Source organism: Myotis daubentonii, chromosome 12 (genome assembly GCF_963259705.1).
Source record: "Myotis daubentonii chromosome 12, mMyoDau2.1, whole genome shotgun sequence".
Classification (NCBI taxonomy): domain Eukaryota; kingdom Metazoa; phylum Chordata; class Mammalia; order Chiroptera; family Vespertilionidae; genus Myotis; species Myotis daubentonii.
This window is the reverse complement of record NC_081851.1, coordinates 73,818,313-73,834,506: the sequence shown is the minus strand read 5'-3', so window position 1 is coordinate 73,834,506 and position 16,194 is coordinate 73,818,313.

Below are 16,194 nucleotides of genomic sequence, written 5' to 3'. Positions count from 1 at the left end.
ACCTACCACAGCGCCTGGCATAAATTAGAACTCTGAAGATAACAGATATCTGCCAGATGACTAGCCATCAAGAAAGTTAGATTTCCCCTGATCAGGGAGACAGACCTAAGGAACATTTTAAGTGGTTTCCCATTTCAACGTGTGGTCTCTTTTGCTTCACCTACATTGAGTCAGGGATGATGCTAGCAATCACATCATACTACAAGATTATAATTATATCCAATAATTTTATAATAATTACAACAATAAGCTTGAAACCTATATGCTACCATGTTGTTAGATATGTCACATACCTAATTTCATTACCACAGCAAGCATATTCAGTTGTCATCATATACGTGGGACCTTTTGGAAATGTAGCTGGACAGCTGGTCTTCTTGAGGGTATATTAAAGGTTGTTTAAATTATAGTTTTAAAATGGGACTTTTCTTAGTGGTTAATACTGCATCTACCAACATCTACCAACTGACACCTAAGTGCCCAATGGTAGAACTGCTTTAGTAAAACAACAACAACCAACACCTCACTTCATTAATTAACAAAAGGTGACTTTATCGCCATCACTCTCACTTCACTTTTGCCCGTAATGAACGTGCAGATATATTGGGACACGACCTCTGGACCACAGACTGGTCACCTGATGTCACCCCACTTCTCCTCGGTTCCACTGAGGTCAAGGAACTCAGCAAGATGTAACAGAGGGATTTGCGACCAAGACACAGCAGGCACTTATGGGATTCCATGTTAGGTTTATCCTGTTCTATAAACCTTCTGAAATCATAGAAATGTTTTGCATTTTAGAAGTGTAGTTTTTAGGGTAAGTTCTATATCAAATTCTCAAAAGGGTTAAGAATTCCTGATGCTAATTTTGTGTGAACCGATATCTTGGGGTGGGCTGTGAAGACTGGGGTCAGGTGTCTCTGCCTCGGAGGGCCCGGCTGGTCAGTTGAGCTCTGAATGACCTGGGATCCTGGGAATAAACTCACTCGCCTGATATCTCTCTCTTTAGCCACCTGAGTTGAAGCTTAAGCATGTAAGGAGCTCACAGTATTTGCATTTCTCTCTCTGAAGCTGTTAGGGTCTGCAGGACTTACCCTTGACTCTGGGATCGGATCGGCCTCTATTGTGGCTCTGTTGTCAGGATTTCATGTTATGATGTAATCCAGCACAACTTGTCCAAAACAATATCAGATTTATTCCATTTGTTAAAAGGAAGATATCACTAGTATGGGCCCTTTTGGCAAAATCTCAACTCCTCGTTCTAGGCATGGTTTCAATCACCTGTTGCTAAGATACTGCAAAAAATATTATCTGTTTTTAAATGTTTCTTTTTAATTGAATAAACTGTTGCTTTGAAATATCAGTGCAAAGGTTAACTAAGTCTTTGAAATCATATATATATGATTTCCCTTGCACTTTAAGTGGAGCAGCTGCTATCTCAGTGGAGATCCTTGATGGCATTTTTAAATCTCACAGAAAGGAATACTCATAGCACAACTGGGAGACGGAAATAGCAGAGAGAGAGAGACTCAGTCGGGTCAGCACACTCTGCCCATGCTGGCCACAGTCATCGATTCTGCCGCAAAGGCCTGAGAGAGAGAGCAGGCCCAGGTCCACCATCCCGATTAGCAACCCTGGGAGCCGGATTCAGAGTGTGTTTGGATTTCCGAATGGTAAAGCGTGTATCCCAAGAAGGGTGTGGGCTTACACCTCCTAATCAAAATCACTGATATCTGGGTGACAAAGTATTTTAGTTTTTATGCTAAATTTTCATGTCAAACTCCGGTCAAGTGAGTTTGCTGAAACTTATAAAAATACTTGGGCTTGAAGAGCATGTTTTTATTTTTTGTGTTACAGATGAGTGATTAAAATTGAGAAAAACTCCAGGGTCTATACGATTCAGAATAATTTCAGGATCAACTAAAACCCCAAATGGCCCAGGTTGTAGCAAAGTTGGGAGCCAGGAGTCCAAGTGGGTGGAAAAGACTGGAAGGCATGGAAGGAACATTCAATCAAAGGCCAAACTAGGCAAAGTCAGCAGTGGCCAGCGGGGAGGGACAGAGGTCTAGGACTCTGGATTTCACTTGGAAAGACAGGTAAGAATTTAGAATCACTGAACTTCTCCTACATACCTCCTAATTGCAAATGTTTCTCTTATTCCACACTGTTCTTGCATTAGTCCATCCAGGCCATCTCTCTAGATCAGCGGTTCTCAACCTGTGGGTCGCGACCCCTTTGGGGGTCAAATGACCCTTTCACAGGGGTTGCCTAAGACCTTTGGAAAACACATATATAATTACATATTGTTTTTGTGATTAATCACTATGCTTTAGTTATGTTCAATTTGTAACAATGAAATTGGGGGTCGCCACAACATGAGGAACTGTATTAAAGGGTCGCGGCATTAGGAAGGTTGAGAACCACTGCTCTAGATCCTTACAACAGTCTCTTGACTTCTTCCTGCTTCCTTCTAGTCTTTTGACCGAGTCAGTCTTACATATCTGCCTCCATTGTGACCATTCTATATGCGAATCGGACCTTGCCGCTTCCCCAGTGAAATGTTTCCGTGGCTTCCCATGACTGACAGAGTAAGTTGCTGAATGATAGGGTCCTCTCCTGTCTCTGTCTTATCTCTGAGCTCTCACTTCCCACCTTAGGCTGTAACAACACAGTTTGTCTTTAGCTCACGATGACTAAGGTCTCTGCCTTTGGAATGCTCTCTTCAACACTTGCTTCCTCACATGGCCAGTTCCTACCTGCTCTGCAAGATTGGCATCAGTTACCTTCTGTCCTAGGCCCCGGGCTGACCCAAGTGCCTCCACAAGTTATCCCATACCTATGTCAATGCAGTTAGCATTTTTCATAAAAATGTCCTGTTTGTGCACTCTTCCATCTGACTATGAACTTCCTGAGGGCAAAATCCATTCTCTTGTATCATATTACCTCTCAGGGTTTAGCACAGGGCTTGGGGCATGGTTTATGTTCAGACAAAAGCTATTGAACTGTGGAAGGAATGTCAAGGCAGGCAAAATTGCGGAATCCAGGCAATCAGAGAACAGGAAGAAGCAGCATTTGTGAACAATAATTCCCGGGTGATATAAACAAGGATGAGTTCCTGTCCCGGAGTGTTCGAAGTGTTGTGAGATGGGCTCTTGAATTATTCTGAGACAAATAATAGGACCTGTTATTTCCTTTGCCCCTAAGGATATGGCAAAAGAAAGCAGAGTTACTTTAACCAAATGGAAGGGATTTCCTTTCGGTGAGGGTGGATGGGTAGGGGGATGGCTTCAAGAGAGCCTTTTGACAATAGGCCTTGGGCATCTATGGGCAACTATCTAAAGGAGTGGTCAGGATGAGCAGGGTAAATTGGCTTGTCATGGTCCCTAAAATACAATGCTTTTGATTGCAGTTTCTTGCTGCGCTCTCCCCTCTGTGGAGTAAGCTGGATTGTGTCACATTGAAGTCACGTTGTCATGATGCCTTGGGGATTTTAAGCAGAGCCCACAGAAGTCAACTGTGATGGAGTAGAAACAGCTCTGGTCCAAAAAACAGAAGTCCATCCAAATCCTGGGACTGAGATTTACTGTGCCCCTAGGAAATTAGTTACCATCTCTTTGTCATCAGTTCTTCTTCTATATAAAATGGAGATAGTACCAACCTTAAAGGACTGTTGTAAGCATTAAATGAAAAAGATGCGTGAATTCATCTGCCAAATAATATGCACTCAAATTTGTGTGGATGCTTTACAGATTTTGTTCCCTGGATAGTCGGTATAAAAAGAGATAAAACAACATTCTATTTATAGGCTTGATTTTTGATGTTATGGTAAGGAAAGATCTTACTTTCATTATTGCAAAGTCATTAGAACAAAAATTCTCAGGTACTTTGGTGTAAGGTGTTGAGTGCTAATGGCTGTCCTTGTCCCCTGGCCTGACCTTGCTGTGCACTGGAACCCGAGGGCACCGCGGTTTTGGAGGTGGTGATGGCTCACACCTGGATGTCCAGGAAAGACTGCTCACCTGGCCCTGAGTAGAAGTCAGACAAAGTGAAACTGATTATTAAGGAGTCTGGACAGGAAATCTTGCTTTCCCTTTTTCTAATCTGAAATGTGTATAACTTTAAATCGATTACAAACAGCAGACTGTCCTGGACACTGTGAGGGGATATAAAGAAGCATTATTTTTCTCCAATACTTTATGAAAGCATATACACGTAAGGTTTGATAAGATGGACAATTCAGATGGTAAATAATTTTTTTTAACATGACGCTGAACAAGTCTCTTCTTCCCAAATTACCCCAGACCGAACAATTCAGGCATGGATTTTTAAAAATATATATTTTATTTATTTCAGAGAGAAAGGGAGAGGGAGAGAGAGATAGAAACATGAATGATGAGAATCATTGATCAGCTGCCTCCTGTACGCCCCCTACTGGAGATGGAGCCTTGCAACCAAGGCATGTGACCAGATCGAACCCGGGACCCTTTAGTCCACAGGTTGATCCTCTATCCACTGAGCCAAACCAGCTAGGCACAGGCATGTTGTATTAGAAAGGAAGGTGTTCTGCTATAAATAATAGTATATAAGCATCAGTGGCTTAAACCAAAAGGATTTTATTTTTCTTATGAACCAGAAAACCTGAGGTCAGCAACCATTGGCCTTGGTTCAGTGTTTTGATAATGTAAAGGCCAATTTCTCTGTGTTGTTCCTGTCCCATGTGACAAAGGACTAGGGTATCAATTTCAAAAGAGTCCAAAAAAGAACGTGCATGCTTTTGAGAAGATACTCCTCCCCTGGGGTGAGGAATGGTAAAATAAATGACTCACAAGATTTGCCATATGCGGATGGATATTTGATTGCAGCCCAATAGCCCGGCTCTCATTTCTACATCATAGCTTCTCCATCTTCAAACTTGTGAACAAGGCTGGGAATGGATGAAAGGGGAAAGAGCCTGTGACAACCACCTATTTGTGACTTTCCCTTTGAGCTCACTGGATGAGCCTGGATTCTACAGAGAGACTTCCTAAGAAGGCTCGGAAACAAGGAGACAGGAATGTCATAATTGGCCTAAGTTAATCATAACTCATCATTTGAGTCTTATCACATTGCTGCTCTGAACAAATGTGGGCATCTTCTGACAAAGAATTAAGGTGGCATGAGTGCCCCCCCCCCCCATTGTCAATATGTGTATCCTTCTAGTCAGTTAATGCCTTAAGTAGTGAAGCCTTAATCAATTGCTTGAGTGATGTTTTTCTCTCTCTCAATAAATAGCTCCTGGGATGCAGAAACTGTGTCTTATTTTTCTCTTCTCATATAGGATTTACTACAGGGCCTAGGACATAAATGTTGCTTCATGTTGTATTGAAGGTCATTAAATTTAGCACCTTGAACAGAACATGTTAAATTATAGACCTATAGGATTACAATACTAGAGAGAGTATCAGAGTTTAGAGGTGTGAGTAATCACATGAGATTTGGGATGGGGGAAAAAGACAAAAAAGGTTTCCCAGAAGATAATAGATTTTAAAGTATTCCTCGAAGAATGGATAGAGTCCATGTCTGATTTAGTGTTAGCACCCATGCCACTTAGGACAGTATGTCTCAGTAATGAGCTTTTTATGTTTGTTGAACTGGGTTACATTTGGGTAGAGGGGGGCTTTGCAAGTAAAGTTCAGGTAGAAGTGCACACAGGCGTTTCTCCTTTCCCGTAGCTGCCCCATTCCTTCTCTTTGATTTCCCTATCTCTGCTAACCTTCAAGCCTAAGGTCACAGTGTTATCTGATGTTCAACCCTCAGGTACTCGGAGGCTTTGAGGCTTAGTGGAGCATATTGTTGACTCTTTGGGCTGAAAACAGGGCTGTTTTCCACCTGCATCTGTTCAGAGATCTGGTATGCATCCAATATTAATTTGAGGCATACAGATGACAGAGCTGGCAAATATAAGAGCAGTTACTTTTGGACAAACTGAGTTGAACTGTCGTCCTTTGCTGGGAATGCCTGTTATCCAGAGGCTGAATGGATCTCTGGTTTTAAAGTCTTTAAGAAGACTCTTCACTCCCAGCATGTGATGCCATGTCAGCCTCTGCTTTATCTTATGAGGTCATGTCAGCCAAGTTAAATTTACTGGGGCATTCAGTGGGAGCTGTAGACCACATGGGCAGACATAGTATTAGCAGTTACCTATTGATTTGAAACCAAATAGCAATGGAAATCTTACTGAGTTGGTTCACTTTGTGTGAACATAGGTCCATAATCATCAAGGTTTTGTAATTTTTACAAAGCAAAAAAAAGAAAAGAAAGAAAGAAAAAACACAACCAACACAAAAATGCCTTAAAATCTGTCTGCTTCCAAAATATTTCAGCAGCACATTTCCATCATGGAGATGCTCCTTTGGCTAGAGGAGGGACGGGGTGGGTAGAGAATTAGAGACTATTGAAATTGTAGGAAAGCTGAGGTTAACTCAGAAGAGTTTGCCACCTCTAGTCCAGGTACCTTGGTCATGTCCAAGCAAGATGTCTTCACTGCGCGTGTCAGTCAAGACTCAATGGCTCTTATATGGGGCCCTCTTCTCCTAGCAGAATTGATAATTTAGAGATCTTCTTTCTGTAAAATATAACTACTCCATTTATTCAACATGATTTTCTAAAAATGTGTTTCATATGGTAAGTACTGAATACCTTATGCTTTAAAAAATATATATATTTTTAGTGATTTCAGAGAGGAAGGGAGAGGGAGAGAGAGAGAGAGAGAGAGAGAGAGAGAGAGAGAGAGAGAGATCGATCAGTGATGTGAGAGAATCATTGATTAGCTGGCTCCTGCACTCCCCATACTGGAGATGGAGCCCATAACCTGGGCATGTGCCCTGACCAGGAATTGAACTGTAACTGCTGGTTCATAGGTCAACTCTCAGCCACTGAGCCAAGCTGGCCAGGCTCCATATGCTTTTGAAGCTTAGAACTTTTAATAATTATTACATCAATGTGGCCTGGCAAAATGAGTCTACCACTTCCCATGATGGTATATTCTATAATAGATAAGACTGTATGAGTTAAAAATTGCATCTGACTGTTGATAAGAATGATGTGAAATAACCAATTTGGAGATTACCTTTCCCTTGAGTAGAAGAAGCCAGGAGGGAGACAGTCCAGAGAGAGTGTGATAGATGTAGGCTATCATCGATGTTCTGTGTACCTTTTATCTTTCTTCTACACTATCTTTAACACATGGCATCCATCCTCAAGATCACAAGATGTCAGCTGGAAGTCTTGCTGTCACATCTATGTTACAGGAAGAAAAAAGAATGAAAGGGGAATGAATAAAACAGTATATACCTTCCGGCCGACTTAGAGCCATTAAAGAGCTTTTCTGCATCCCACTCAGTAACTTCTACTTATATCTCCTTGACTTCTCTCTGGATGCAAGAAAACCTGGGCACTGCCCCATAGCTAGTCACATTGCTACAGCCAATAATATAGAACTGTTTGCTACTAAGAAAAGGAGAGATATTAGGAATATAGTTAGGAGTCTCTGCCACAGGCATGTGGAATATAAGGGAGAGTATAGACTTGACAGTCAGATAAATGCCAGCATTTACTACATTAGTGTGTGGAGTCATTTGACCAAAATTAGATGAATCATTTAACAGTTCTGCAGCTCAGTTTTTTCACCTATAAAATTGGAGTTTACAGTGAAAGTTTTTCAGTGTTGTCCTCAAGATTATATAAGATGCCTCATAGTTGCCAAAACCAGTTTGGCTCAGTGGATATAGTGTCGGCCTGCGGACTGAAGGGTCCCAGGTTCAATTCCAGTCAAGGGCATGTACCTGGGTTGCGGGCACATCCCCAGTGGGAGATGTGCAGGAGGCAGCTGATCGATGTTTCTCTCTCATTGATGTTTCTAACTCTCTGTCTCTCTCCCTTCCTCTCTGTAACAAATCAATAAAATATATTTTTAAAAAAAAGATGCCTCATAGTTTAATGTGGTGTTTGGTGAGCAACTTCTGTTGCTTTCCCCACCCCACCCCCAACTTATTATCAAAATACCACAAAGATATGTACAAGGATAATGAATAAAGACACTGACCAAAATGTCAAAATCTGAAAGGAATGTCCACTAACTGTAAGAAATATATGGTAATAAGGAAAGAAAAACCAAAAAAACACCTTTATCAGGTTTGTGGGGGGAAAAAAAAAAGACAAGGAGATACTCAATCCCACAATGGCGTCCTCCTGATGCTGACTCCAGTGTCTGTGTCAGCAAGAAAAAGGAACAGCGCTCACCCTCCCATTCCAAGGCTGATGTCTGAAACCGTCAGAGGACATCCTGTGTGCTTCTGCAGCACATCACACAGCTCACCTCTTTTCACCTCTGCACAGGTGTTACCTTCTGAGTGAGACCTAGCGGAGTGTCCCCGCCGTCACACTCCCCATGCCTCTGCCTCACCCTGCTTGTTCCCTTAGTACTTATGATCACCTAATATGCCATATGTATTTTACTTATTTATCTTCCTATCTTTTGTCTTCTCCAAGTAGAACATAAACTCTTTGGCAATACAGATTTCTCTCCAGTTTTTGTTGTTTTACTCAATATTGTATAATCAGTGCCTATGAGAGCATGTAGTATTATAGTAGGTGCTCCATAAATATTTAAAATGGACCTTCTCATACACCCATTATACCTCTCTCCTGTGTTATTTTTCTCTCCTGTAGCACTTACAACCAATTCTTTCTTTCTTTCTTTCTTTCTTTCTTTCTTTCTTTCTTTCTTTCTTTCTTTCTTTCTTTCTTTCTTTCTTTCTTTCTTTCTTTCTTTCTTTCTTTTGCTTTATGTCTGACTCTCCCCAGTAGAGTATAATTTCTATGAAGGCAAGGGTGTTGTATATTTTATTTACTACTCTTTTCCCAGCACCTGTAACAGAGCCCAGCATATTGTAAATACCTACATATTTGTTGATTGATAATCCCACCAACTTGATCTATTCAGAAACAGCAGTTCACTGAAGACACCTGGTCTAGAAATGTGGGATGAAAAAATTGAGATGCATCATCACACCCTAAGGTATCGCCCTTGCATTGGCATGGGGGACAGGAACAAGGAGGACCCTGGTGATGAGCTTGCTGGAATTGACAGTTTTAACACCTTCCATAGATTGTAGCAAAAACCAAAGAACAAAATGAGACTACAGTAGTAGAAAGATTAAATACCTGTATGGCTGATAAAACACTGGAATTTCTCAAGAGCTGTGTCATCAATTTGAACATTGTAGGTATTAAATAAATGTGCATTAATATTTGCATTTGCTACCTACTGGCCTTTCCTTGAATTAGACAATAACTTCTTTGTGGGCAGGAATTTGATCACATCCTTTGTTTTGACTTATATGTGACACTTGAAATACTGCTTATTGGACATCTGGTAAGTCTTACTGGTTGATGGTTACAGACTTGGTAGAAATCCACTAGGAGATCTGGAAGTCCAAACTGCTCTAGACTTTAACCCAATATCAAAACACAGGAAGGGGAGGGGACGTTTTGACCAATGTTGAATTAAGCACGTCTCATGGCAAGTTTTGCCGTGATCCTGGAACAGTGAGGAGAGTGCATCCAGTACTCGATGACCAATCGCGAACTGGAGGGAATGTGTGTGGGCTGGGAGAACACAGTTGCAGCCACTTCCAGGTCCAGACAGATGTCAGGACACATGGAGCGCTACCTCAGCCTGGTGGTACACAGTGGAGGAAACACACAGGTCCTCAGGTTCGTTTAGCTTGAAATAGGAAAAGATGGCATTAACTCAGCTCCTCCTTGATTCCTAGTCTGTGAAGCAGGATGTTGTGGGTGGATAGCGAGAAGGAGGAAGTCTCTGAGCTGAGTATCTGGAGCATGTGAATGACGTCTATGGGTTCCAGGCACCAGACTGTTCAGTCCAGAGACTCTGGTGGCTTTTTGCATGAGGTTTGAATCCTGTGTCCCTATTTGTTAAGTTCACCTTTCTGATTTCATGCAACTTACTTTTATCTCGGCCACGTCCTTCTTAACCCACCATTTCTTTTGAAATGTCCATCTTCCCCTAAGCATTGCTTTGTAAACTCCTAATCATATTTGTTTGTTTTAATTGAACAAATATGTCCTGTGTCTTGGGTACAAGTGATGGCTCCTAATTGGTTACATGCTAGCTTGGCTCACAGTCTCAGAGGATGGAGTTTCTCTGGTTCTGCTTGGGTGTGCGGAGGGGGAGATAACTTGAAAGCTTGATTAAAGCAAGTTTCTCTAATGTCAGGGTTCCCTCTAAGGAAACAGCCATAATCCTGGAGGAACAATGGAGGCTTGCTTGCGTTTCAAAAGTTAGAACAGAAGTTTAAAAAAACAACCCTTGGTCCCAATTTTCAACAGGATTGTATAATGTTCAAAAAATGAAAAAAATCCCCCCCACTTGTAACCACAGGAAGCCAAGCATTAAAGTCAGAAAAAAGAAAGCCCCCCAGCCCCACCCCCAGAATGAACTGGCCCATATTGTTTTCCTTTCGTGCTTGCCGATTTCAGATTTTCATTTTCTGTACATTAAAAAGGAGACTTAAGAAAATATTCGTTAGCGGTTTCTGTCTAAATCTCATCATCTAATTATTTTCACAAAGAACATTTGGAATGGCACAAGCAATTCAGCCAAGAGCCTTCTCTCTCTGGATTCCAGGAGATGTTTCACAATAATTAGAAACCCCAATGGGTCTCTTAAGAACCCTTAAAGGGTTCCATATGCAGACTTCCATATGAAGTGGTACAATGTGTAGTTCTTCATTTTCCACAATGGGGCCTGACAGCCCTTAATGTATATTATTACATTAAATGAGATGCACATTAGTCGGTCAGGCTGCTGGATGTAGCTGGCCCCAATTCACTGAGAAATAAAAGCCAACCTGGTAACCCCATTATTTGTCGGCACCCACCCCACCCCCACGCATACAGAGTACTGTTAGTCATGGTTCTGAGTACTCAAGTACTAATTGGCTTCTTGGAACTTGTCTTTGAGTGTGAGCACTGGTTTCATCGTTTTTACTGGAATTGTGAGATGAATTATTGTATCTCCGTCAGGGATATCTGGGCCAAGCTGGGCTCCCTTTTCCATTGCCCTGTTAGCAGGCTTTTACTTGTTCCTTGGGAAGTGAGCTACATTAGTTACAAAAGGCCCAAGGAACAAGGTGTCCTCTGTTTTGAATACTTGACTAGATCTTAGCATCCCTTGGTCCACTGTTGCTGCCTCATTCTGTGCTAAGGTAGCAGAAAACAATTACAAGGCGACAATATTCGGTACCTTGTCAGGTGTGTTTATTTACTGTGTTTTGCTAAGAAAGGAGCACTGATTACCAACCTTATCGTGACTCAGAGAAGTCAAACTAGGATGCTTGTTTGTTGACAGTAAAATGCTATTTTTTACCTAAAGGTTATGCACGGTTCATTGGGTGGGTAATGGTCTCCTGGTTGGTGACAATTTGGGGGTCTGATTCCTGATGCTTTGTGCACCCTAATGAGGTCATACAGTGTAACTCACCAAGACCTTGGGAGAGCCAGGCACCTGATAGAACAGAAGAATACCAGCTTCTTTCCTTGGGCATTTTATGCTTTCAGTAGACTAGAGGGCTGTGTAAAACTCTGTGAGGTTTTCTAAAAACCTAAAAAATGTTACCAGTAGTTTTATCTTGACAAATTATATACATATCTCCCACCTTCCCTGTGCTGCAATGCCCTCTGTTTGCCACTGTGGTTTTAGTGCAATGACCAATGTATGGCATTTGCAGTTTGGGGGAGGGTTGAGGTGTGAAATAATAACAATGAATAACATGCCATTTCCCATTATTAGGTAGAAGAAATGCCACTCAGCCCAGCATTTGATCCCTGATTGTTTGTCTCTCTCCCTTCTCCCTGCAAATAAATAGTCATGTTCAGGATGCTAAACTTGGGGAGGTGATGTATATCAATATTGTTTTGAAAATTCTAACCTGGCACCCTCTCATAAAGAAGAAAAGCTGTGAACAGATGGATTTTTTGAGAATGCTTACATTCCCTTCACTGTCTGAGAGTACCTGGGTACAAAATAAGGAATCCAAATAAAAATGGGCAATTTTTTTTATTGCTTTTTGGAATTAGAGGATCAAGATTTTATGTGCAGATAGATGTTTCTTGATAAACATATTTTTCTGTTTGTTTGTTTGCCAGTAATAAGACCTAATGAAAAGTGAGCAGGTATTGCCCGGCAGGTGTGGCTCAGTGGCTGAGCTTCAACCTATGAACCAGGAGGTCATGGTTAGATTTCCAGTCAGGGTGCAAGCCCAAGATTCGGGCTAGGTACCAGTTGGGGGGTGTGCAGCCGATCAATGACTCTCTCTCATCATTGATGTTTCTATCTCTCTCTCCCTCTCCCTTTCTCTATGAAATCAATAAAAATATTTTTTAATTATATTTCCTCTTCCAAGCTCTGAGCTCCCCCCCCCTCTTTTTTACTTAAATTATTATCTAGTGACATATAAAGGCTAAAATCTCTCCACCAAAAGCCATTAATTTACAACCCTTAGCAGATCTGTTACCTGTTCTTGTCCCTATGGCATGAAAGTTAAGAAATCCAACTGAAGATAATTTATAATAAGAATGAATAGAGACAGGAGGGAGAGTGTGAAGGCGGTGTCGCAGCAGTAAAGTTAAGAATCACACTCTTACCAATGCTCTTTTTTGATCAATAGAACCGACTATGTTGGAACAGCTCTTCTGAGAGATACAGAAGTATATGAGCATTTGGAGAAAAGAGAAGGGGGAGGGGCTAGTCAGGGGGGAAGGGCTCACTGTCTGATTGTGAGACAGGGAGGAGTCCACAGGCTCCTGCACAGGGGACCCCAAGAGAAAGGGAACAAGGAAGGGTATAAGGAAATGAGGTTACAGGGCTACAAAGGATTCCAACAGAGATATTCATAAACACTCATCTACACACATAAGCACAAATATACTCACTCCTTGTGCGCGCACACACACACACACACACACACACGACACAATAACAGATATTTTTTGGGGAAATCTGATTGCAATTTTGGACCTTCGCTGCTCACATTTAGCATAGTTATTTCCAGGGTGGCCAATTCATGTAACCAGTCCTGAGACCCATATGGGTATCTGGAGACCTGGAAATCAATGGTGACAAGCTGATCTGCTACAGCAGCCAAGGCAGGGGACCCTGGGATTGGGATAACAACAGAAGAAAAAGTCTGCATGCAACTCTGAAGTCCTGTGTGTCTTTTTGGTGCTAGTGTGTGGAATGGCAGACATGGGAAGAAAAAGTATTTTGTGACAGCCTCACGAGGTCACTGTTGGTTCCAATTTTCAGATGAAGTATCTCACATCAGGAAGGCATTGTCATGGTTCTCACATGATCATCGATGAGCGGGATGACGTGAGGGAATTTGTTTCCTCTAAACTCAGAACAGCAGCTTACAGAGTAGACGCTGCTTGCATGCAGACACTAACTCAGGCGACCCACAGTGTGAACTGTGGATAGTTAGCAAATGCTGTATTGCTGGTGTACAAAGGCGGAAGGCCCTATCAATGTGGTACTTGGGGGATTCCTAGTCTAATGACCAACCAAGCCCAGTGTGCAGACTAAAGCAAAACCTTCCAGGTGACAATATAAACACCAGATATAGAGTTCCCAATTAATTAGCTCATCAAGAGGGAGGCATATGAGAACACTATTTCAACTATCTATAAAAATCAGCAGTGTTTTTCATACTTAAATATAATGGACAGACAAGATTTTACCAGAAGTGCCGGGAGCCGGTCCATCCTTGCTGTTTCAAGGGACCTGGCATATATGGCATACGGTTCTTAATATGTTTGCTCACCTTCTTGGCGCTGTGTTTTAACCAAAGTCACCTCTCCGAGAAAGGTTGAATCCCCAGGTAGGGATTTTCCCCTGAAGTTAGGGAGGGAATAAAACCCCTCAACTAAGTGCCAGGCGGGTAATTAATCCCTTTAACTACGAACAATCATGCTTAAACTACATAATCTTTTCTCCCTGGAATGGAGATAAGAAACGCCCTAACCTTTGTAATAGAGATTGATAGGATTGAATCAACTGGTATAAATACAGTTGTAACAAGACAGAAACACTCAGAACTTAGAACAGAATCAAGAAGACAGAACCTACACGGAGCCTAGAGACAGAAGAACTTTGCTGGAGAGAGCATGCCGGAGGATCCTGGAGAAGGACTGGCCTCAGAGCCTAGAGACAGAGCCTAGCGGGATAACATGGCAAGGGATCCTGGACTGAACCTGACTACAGAGATTGGCAGGAGAACCTGACTGGAACCTGGACACTGAACCTGACTGGAGAACCTGGACAGAACCTGGCTGGAGAACCTATCGAGGGAACATGGCTACAGAACTTCCCTGGAGATCCAAAGCAGAACCTCTCTGGAGATCGAGACCAGAACTTGGCTGGAGATCCTGGCTGGAGATCCTGGCTAGGCTGCTGATCAACTGAACGCTGCCTCTGTGTCCTTCCTTCTTCGCCTACTCCATCCACGCCTTTGGGGACCCCTGGACCAGCTGGGGTTGGACCCCGGCACAGAAGTATGAGGCAAATAAATTGCACCAATGAAGAAAAATTTTTAAGTTCAGATCAGTGAAACCTAATACTAATAATAGATAATTCATAAGACAAGTGAATGATATTGTTGCCTCTATAAAACAAAAATTGACTGTGATTAAAAAAGAGAAAAAATGAAAAAATTATAAAAGACCTCTTGGAAATTAAAAAATTGGTTGCCTAATTTTAAAGTTTAATAGAAGGGATAGGAGCCAAAGTTGATAACCTTCTCCAGAAGGGAGTAAAGCAAGATAGGTATGACAGAATAGGTCAGCTATATAAAGTACTATACAAAAATGACATTCAATAAAATTCTAGAAAGAGAGAATACAAAAAATGGAGAGTAATTTAAATAAATAAATGATAAAACAATTTACCAGAGGTGTAAAAAGATACGTTTTTTCAATTGAAAGGGAACATTTAAGTGATCTCAAGGTAAAAATTTATCAGAGGTGTAGAAAGATAAGATTTTTCAATTCAACAGTAATATGACCTCAAGGTAATATGACCCCAAACACATACACACAGAGATTGTTTTTCCCTCTCATATTTCAGAACACAAAGGATAAAGACAAATCATTAAAAGGCAAAATCACAGAATTTCAGAAGATTGAAATCAAACTGACATCAGAATGTTTATCACCAATAATGGATGCTGAAGACAATTGGAGTACTGCCAGGCTCTAAAAATAAATTAGTTTGAATCTAGAATTCTACACACAAATAGGTTATCAGAGCATGTAAGACAAAAATAAAAACACCTATAGAAATTTCCTCATGTACTAGTCTCAGGAAGTTTCTAGAGGATATTCCTACTTAAGGAAATAAAATTTCAAACAAATGAGTGTGATAAAGAAAACAGGAGGTACAAGATACATTGGAATTAGCTGAGAGTTACAATGCAAATAAATTCTACAATGACATCTGGACTAGTACAGGAAGTTGGTGGTTGGTCTATACGAAAATATATTCCAGAACAAAAGAATAGATAATTTTAAATAGATAGATGTGATAAGCAAGTAGATTTTAGTTATGAAATAGTCATATATTTTTTCAAGAAGAATAAAAGGGAAATAATTAGCAATGTCTTGTAAAATGCATATAAGAATCATGGTAAAAATATAAAGCAAATAAAATGTGTCATTTAAAAAAATGTTATGGAATGTAAGAAATCTGCCATGATTTCAGTTATGGTTTCTGGTTTCCTGTTTGGCTGAAAAGGCATTCTCTACCCTGAGGTTATATCAATATTCTTCTTCTAAATGATTTAGTTTAAATAATTGTATTTTTATGTTCTTTACATTTAGATTTCTAATCCATATAAAATGTATTTTTGCATGGAGTGTAATAAGGATTTAACTTTATTTTTTTCCTGATGGGTAGATAATTATGCCAATGTCATTTTTAAACACATCATTCTTTCTTTACTGAACTAAAATACCACTTTTATTATTTTATTCCAGATATTTTAGGAACTGGCTTATGCTTTTGTCCAAAGAAGCCTGAAAGAAGGTAAGAGTCTTCTTTTTTTCAATGAGAGGAAATAGATATATAAGAAGCTAAAC